Below are 6,853 nucleotides of genomic sequence, written 5' to 3'. Positions count from 1 at the left end.
GGGATGGGCCGCGGTTCCATTCTTCTTAAATCCTCCCGGGCGGCTTCCAATTGCAGCTGCGGCTGGCTGCCCCACCCTTTTTCGATGCAGCTGCGAGCTTGCAGTGGAGGGTTCGCGTACATGCCGGTGGGCTCCCCGGGGGTCGGGAGGGGTGGGGGCCTCGACGGCTGCTTCCCGCCGCGCCCCGCGAGCTTTCCCAGCGTTTCCCCTCCGGCGACCTCCGCGCTCGCGGCCCAAGCTCGTAGGCAAGGACCATGGTCAGCGCCTCCCCGGACCGCAAGGGAGAATCTATCTCAGCACCCTGACTCCTGTTCGCACCGCGAGAAGAACCCGAGAGGCAGCGGAATCACGCGAGGAAACCGCGAAGCTCCTAAATAGCCCATGTGGAGAACAAAGTTCCGCTAAGTATCTCAGCAAGGGTTTCCGAGAGCGCTCCCCCCCCATCGGCCACTATTTGGGAGGGGCTTTGGGGATGGGGACTGCGTTGATTATGTTCAAAGGGTAAAAAGAAAAGAAAAGGGAAAAACCCTCACATTTTGAATAGACTGTCACAGATGGACTAGACCCCCCCCTATACTGTGTTAATGAGGAAACAAAGAAGACCAATTTGGTAAACCTAATTTCAGAAGATGTTTATTTCTGGCAAATATGTACAGTGTGCATTTTAAGTCTTCTCATTCCACGTGTTTTTTTTCTTTATCAGGGTGACCTTCATACTTGTGCAGTTTTTTCCCCCTCAGCCTTAATTTCTCAAGTGATAAATTACAGTGTGAAAGGTTTCAGCACTTGTTTGCTGTTTATCTCCCATGCCCGTTGGTGAAGACAAGAAATCAATGATTGATTATTTATTGAATACCTATTGTGTGCCTTGCTTTTCTGGGTAAGGTGAAGGTTAGCTATTAAAAGTTCAAGGTGATTTCTTCTTAAGGGTCTTCCAGAGTAGTTGGGCGTGGTCTGTACCTGTCCACCGAGTGACAATAAGTGCATTTAGGTTGTAGGCTTACAGTGAACTCATCAGAGAACAACTAAGGGTCGATGACAATGGTCTGAACGCGTTACTGTTTCGTGATGTGGCACAGAGTTTTGCCCCTTTTGACTTTTATAGGATCAATTCTAGGAGAGACAAACCATTTGCTGTCACTTTCAAATGACAGCTACTTAATTGATGACTTAATTGATTCCTCCTCCCCCAGCTCTGTCCTCAGACTTATGCACATGGGAAGCAGGTACCTGCTACCCATATTTCACTATGAGTCCACTGGGAGAACTTAATCCAAGAAGTCACTTTGTTCCAAGTGATCAATCAAAGTAAAAGTTCCTAATAATGTGACTTATACTGAAAGCTGAGTGATGTGAAATACACTGGGTGAGGGCCACACCCAATGAGTGATTGTATAGCATTACTGGTTGTGTAATACCCTCATCTTCAACTAGTTGTGATGGTAATTCTAATGTCCTAAAGGAAGCAGAAAAATGCCTTGAGATAAGGAAGAAATCATCTAAAAAATGGCAGCTCAGAGGGCAGAGGTTGAAAGTGACCGCCTTTTATAATGATAGCAGTGAATTAAAACTCAAATTTGAAAGGTAAAGTTTCACTGGGTTAATAACACATCTCTTTTCCTGCCCATTTAGAAGCTTGGATGTTTGATCATCAGAGCAGCTTGTTTGAACGCTCTCTGAATTTAATAGAAATTCTAAATTGTAGACCTAGGGCATGTGGAGGGGGAGATTTGAAGAGGAAATACCCAACCAATACCCCAGGCAGTTGTAGCCTCTGCAAACCCACATTTGCTTTAGGTATCCAGTTACTAGTAACAGAGTGATTCTGGCTTGGTCTTTCGGCAGCCTTCCCTGGATTTTCATTTTCAATGTTGCCTTATCACATAACGGCTGTTCCTGTGGGATTTTTTTTTTCATGCACGACTAAGAGCTTTTACCAGGATTGGTATGTTTACCAGGATCAGTGTTTGAAGATTTCATGTCTATTCAAGAGAGAAAAGGAATTTGGGGTTGTGTATCTATCTGTATCTATATCTATATCATCTGTATCTATGTATACAGTAATGCTTATTTCCCACAGCATGGTTGAACCCGCCACTTGGACTGAATTGAGTAGCCATTACTTAGTGTTCAGCTAACGAGCAGGGTAACCGCCGGCATTCCAGGGCATATTCCTATCCGAAGTCCTGGAACAGAGAGAGGTGAAGAACTAGAGTGAGTGGATCCTGGGTTCCCTGACTCAAGCCTCCCTCCTCCCCTGAATCTGTACTTACATGTGTCATTATTGCATGGCCAGAAGTGGCTTTGTCCACCTGTCGCTCTAGAGGTCCTGCTGTTCTTCTAGCAAGGCTTTGGGAAGGGAGGGTACAGGCGTGCTTAGCTCAGATGCCACATGGCTTGTGGGAGATGAGGGGAGGTTGACCACCTGCATTTGCATTTGCAGGTGTGAACAGGTTGGCACCAGAAAGCAGTGGGTGTGGCTTGGGCTGGGTTGGTAGATTGTGGTGAAAGGAAAGAGCCGTTGTAGTGAATGTGAATGAGGAAGGCTATCTCATCACTCTCTTTTTCCTTTGTGTCCTTGGGGATGTTCACCTTGGGCTGCAGTGAGATTAAGTTGATCACCACCCGTGAAGGACTCTGAGCCTCTTAGAATAGAGAGCAGCATGGTTGGCCTAATTCTCCTTGTTGGTGGCCAGGGGTCCCTCAGCCTCCCCTCTTCTTCCTAGGAATTCCCTCCATTCCACCTCGGACACAGTTGAGCCAGAACCAGCTGTGCAGCCAGGGATACTGGATCGTGAGCATCCCTTCCAAAGGGGCTCCCAGGCTCTTTTCCCAGCAGCAAACAACCTGCATAGACTAGAGCGTCCGGGGAGTGATTCTCCACTTCCCTAGGGCAGGTGCCAGTGAGTGAACTATACAAGAGGGCTGCTGAACTTGACAAAACCCCCAAGTCTGTACAATGTTTTCTGATAGTCCCTTCCATTCCGCGCCCCCATCCCTTCTCCCCAGGTTGATTATCTTCCCGGCCCTAGATGCCCAGTGGTTCTGCTGCCCTCTTACTGTTCAGTGCCACTCCTACACCGTCCTGATGGTGATGCTTTTTCTAGATCTTTCTTTCTCCAAAAGCAACGAGTTCGAAATCACTCTCTCCTCCCCACCCCCACCTCCTCCCATTCAAAAATCTCTTCTCGGGACTTCCCTGGTGGTCCAGTGGTTAAGACTCCGCTTTCCAAAGCGGGAGGTGCGGGTTCCATCCCTGGTCAGGGAGCTAAGATCCCACATGCCTCGAGGCCAAAATACCAAAACATAAAACGGAAGCAATATTGTAACAAATTCAATAAAGACTTTAAAAATGGTCCACATCAAAAAAAAAAAAAAAAATCCCTTCCTCATGTTAATCTGAGCTAGAGAGAAACCCCAATGATTGAAGCATCTATCTCTTATGTGAGTAACTGATACACAAGTTGTCCCCAGAGATACTTGTTTGATAATAGACTAGCCTGTTCAGCAAAATAGATGACTAGTTAGAGGGATGTGTGGTAGAGACTTGGCTAGGAGCCTAGAACAAGGGCATTAATTTGATATTTTAGAGGCCACATCACCTCAAACGGGGAGACACAAATATGAACATTCGTGTGTCCAGGATTCCAGAATACCTAGGACCCATCTGGGTTCGAAGGAGGAGGGGTACTTGGGGAGGAGTAGGAAATCGTGATGATCCATAATTATTGGTTACTCTTGATTTCCCAAACGATCATATAATTAGTTAAATTTTAAAAGGTAATTGTGGTGAAATACACATAGCATGAAATTTACCTTCTCAACCATTTTAAAGAGTACGGTTCCGTCATGTTAAATATATTCATACTGTCGTGCAACCAATCTCCAGAACTTTTGAATCTTGCAAAACTGAAACTCTGTGCCCATTAACTCCCTATTCCCATCCCCCCAGCCCCTGTCAACCAGCCTTCTACTTTCTGTCGCTATGAAGTTGACTCTTCCAGGTACTTCATGTAAGTGGAATCATAGAGTTTGTCTTTTTGTGACCAGCTTATTTCACTTAGCATCATGTCCTCAGGGTTCACCCACGTGGTAGCCTGTGACAAGATTTCTTTCTTTTTCATGGCTGAATAATATTCCTAAAATCCGTTAAATTTTAACAAGTTCTTGATGATTGGAAAATTTGTAGCTCAATTAATTGATCCGCAATGATCTCATTGTGAGAGGAAGTGAGGAGAATTACAGCCGGGATGAGAGAGACTCACCCAGCCCAGGGCCCAAGGCCTGAGTGGAAGAAAACTCCTACCAGCTAAACAGCCCCTTCCATTTTCCTTCCCTTGTAGCTTGAGGGTGGAGAGGAGAATTGCTGTTATTGAACCTCCAGTGACAACATCTGGCCATGACCTCTTGAACATTGCATGGTCCACAAACTTGTGGACCATGGAAATCAGGCACGGGCTGGGCATTTTCCCACCCTTGGTAAAGACAAGCTATGTATTCTTATGGGTCCTTTGGTGACAATGCTCCTCTCTACTTTGAGAAAGAAGGGAGAGTCAGAATTGTTCATGGATTCACATGTGTACTACCACTGAATGTCTGGGCTTGAAAGAAACCTAATGACCACCTCACTTTAGAGGTGGAGAAGTCGATGCCCAGTGCTTCACTCTGTGGAATCGGGTGACAGTCCCACTCACTGCCCACTCCCACTGCAGTCCTACACCAGTAAAACCTTGTTATTTATGTAGCACTGTATAACCCTAGAATGTATTTGTGGGAAGAGCTGAGCTCCACCATCTTGATTGCTCCCTAGAATGTACATTTACGTTCTAGATCCTGTATTTTAGAATGTGTAGAATATATTATTTTAAAACTTGTCCCCAAACCTTCTGATATAGGCATTATTCCCTTTCTGTAAATAAGGACACTGAGAGGTAGTGACATTTCCTGACCTATTCCAAGGTCTTGTTATTTAGTAAGTGCTGGAACTAGGATTTGAACCAAGGTTTCCTGACTCAGTCCCTTATTTCTTCTTGCAAGACAGCATTCTTTGAGTCAGTTCCACTGCAGAAATAGTTAGTGAACTTAAAAGTACAATTTAGTTTTGTAGGCAAAATATTCCATATCCCATTAGATTTCATATATTCTATGGGGTATGCCCTGTGTTAAATGCTTTATATGCATTATCTTTTAAAAAATTTTTATTGCAGTATAGTTGATTTACAATGTTGTGTTAGTTTCAGGTGTACAGCAAAGTGAGTCTTTTATGCATATACATATATCCTCTCTTTTTAAAAAAAATTTGTATTGGAGTATAGGTGCTTTACACTGTTGTGTTAGTTTTTACTGTACAGCAAAGTGAATTAGCTATACGTATACATATATCCCCTCTTTTTTGGATTTCCTTCCCATTTAGGTCACCACAGAGCATTGAGTAGAGTTACCTGTGCTATACGGTAGGTTCTCATTAGTTATCCATTTTATACATAGTATCAATAGTGTATATACGTCAATCCCAATCTCTCAATTCATCCCACCACCCAACTCTTGTCCAACTCTTATCTCCCCCTTGGTATCTTATCTTATTTATGCTAAGACAACTCTATTAAGCAGGTACTACTGTTATCCATATTTTGTAAAAGGAATATCTGAAGGTAAAAGAAACTTGCAAAGCAACTTGCTAACTACAAGCCAGAGGCAGTATCTGAACCCAGGTCTATGTGACTAAAGAGCATCTTAATCATTGTGAGGTACTGAATTGCTTTCTGCATTAATTATTCTTTTCTCATTTTATCTCCGAAGAATTAACTATTGTAAAAATAGTTCTGAGTAGGTTCTGAGAACCTACTTTTTTTGTTTCCGTTTTGCAATGTATTCTTTGAAGCCATTTATGAAAGAGACCTTTGATCTGTCTTTATGGATGTGCCCTACACTGCTGATATTCTGTCCATCTTTTTTTTTTTTTTTTTTTTTTTGCGGTACGCGGGCCTCTCACTGTTGTGGCCTCTCCCATTGTGGAGCACAGGCTCCAGACGCGCAGGCTCAGCGGCCATGGCTCACGGGCCCAGCCGCTCCGCGGCATGTGGGATCTTCCCGAACCGGGGCACGAACCCGTGTCCCCTGCATCGGCAGGCGGACTCTCAACCACTGCGCCACCAGGGAAGCCCTGTCCATCATTTTTTTAAACACAAGACATGGCTTCAAATATCACTGGGACAGAGGCCAACCCTGACAGTATGAATGACATGCTTTTCTAAGATTAGAGCAATGTGATGACAATGTGATTTTCCCACTTGATGTAAATCATGAACTACAAGCAAATAATGAGGGAGTCAGTAAAAACACTGGCAGGTGTTTTGAGGGACATGAGTTGGGTTGGTTGCAGCCCATGGCCAAGGCTGGTAACTTAGGCCAAAAGCTGCAAACAAATAGTGCCTTGAAGGGAAAACACCTGGTCTTGAAGGTGGCTTGGGGTTTGCTTTTGAGACATACAGACAGCTTGCCTGGGCTCTGATTCCAAGGCAGCTCCCTTGTGGAAAGAATTCTGGGCTAGGAGTCAGGAAGCTCGGCTTATAGTCCTGGCTTCGTCTTCACAAGCTGTACTACCTGCAGTCACCTGCCTGGGGCTGTCATTGGGCCAGGCCTTAATCTCCTCGCATTTCCACTAAAGGCTCTGAAAGAAAGCTGTGCTATCCCTGGTTGGTCTTTGTTTTGTTATGCTTTGTTTTTTATAGAGGTAAAATTCACGTAATAAAAATTCTCATTTTCACCATTTTAAAGTCTACAATTCAGTAGCTTTCAGTACATTCACAATCTTACGCAATCATCACTACTAATCCCAGAGCATTTTCATCAC

Source organism: Lipotes vexillifer, unplaced genomic scaffold (genome assembly GCF_000442215.2).
Source record: "Lipotes vexillifer unplaced genomic scaffold, Lipotes_vexillifer_v1.1 scaffold308, whole genome shotgun sequence".
NCBI lineage: Eukaryota > Metazoa > Chordata > Mammalia > Artiodactyla > Lipotidae > Lipotes > Lipotes vexillifer.
Note: the sequence above shows the minus strand (reverse complement) of the source record.